The sequence below is a fragment of the Penaeus monodon genome, chromosome 33, assembly GCF_015228065.2.
Source record: "Penaeus monodon isolate SGIC_2016 chromosome 33, NSTDA_Pmon_1, whole genome shotgun sequence".
NCBI lineage: Eukaryota > Metazoa > Arthropoda > Malacostraca > Decapoda > Penaeidae > Penaeus > Penaeus monodon.
Window position 1 is genome coordinate 29,347,508 of NC_051418.1, and position 525 is coordinate 29,348,032.

Here is a 525-nt window from a genome sequence, read left to right on the forward strand (position 1 = left end):
TTATATTGAACAGGAAGATGAGGAAGTAGAATACTGAAAAGGAAAATGGACAAGAAAAAGAATGAAAAGGATGAAGAAGAACATTGGAAATGAAGGGGAAGACGAACATGAAAACGGAAGATGGAGAAGACGAGGAGAAAGATGGTAAAGGAGAGTATTGAAAGGAAGATGGAGAAGAAGAATATTAGAAAGGAAGATGGTAAATAGGATTGGTAAAGGAAGACAAAAAAGAAGAAGAAAAGAAAAATGAAGATGGAAAAGAAAATCATTGGCAAGAAAGATAGGAAATAATAGTAACTAACATACGAAGGAAGATGAAACAAGGGAGTGGAAAGGAAGTTAGGGAGGGAGAATACTGTAAAGGGAAGTGGAGAAAGAAAAGATTAGTAGCAAAACACGAGGGAAAATATATTGTTAAGGAAGAAGAGGGAAACGAAAAAGACGAATATTGGAGAGGAAGAATGATGAAAAGGGAGGTAGAGAACAATAATAATAACGAAAAAGAAGGTGAGGAAGAAGGATGCT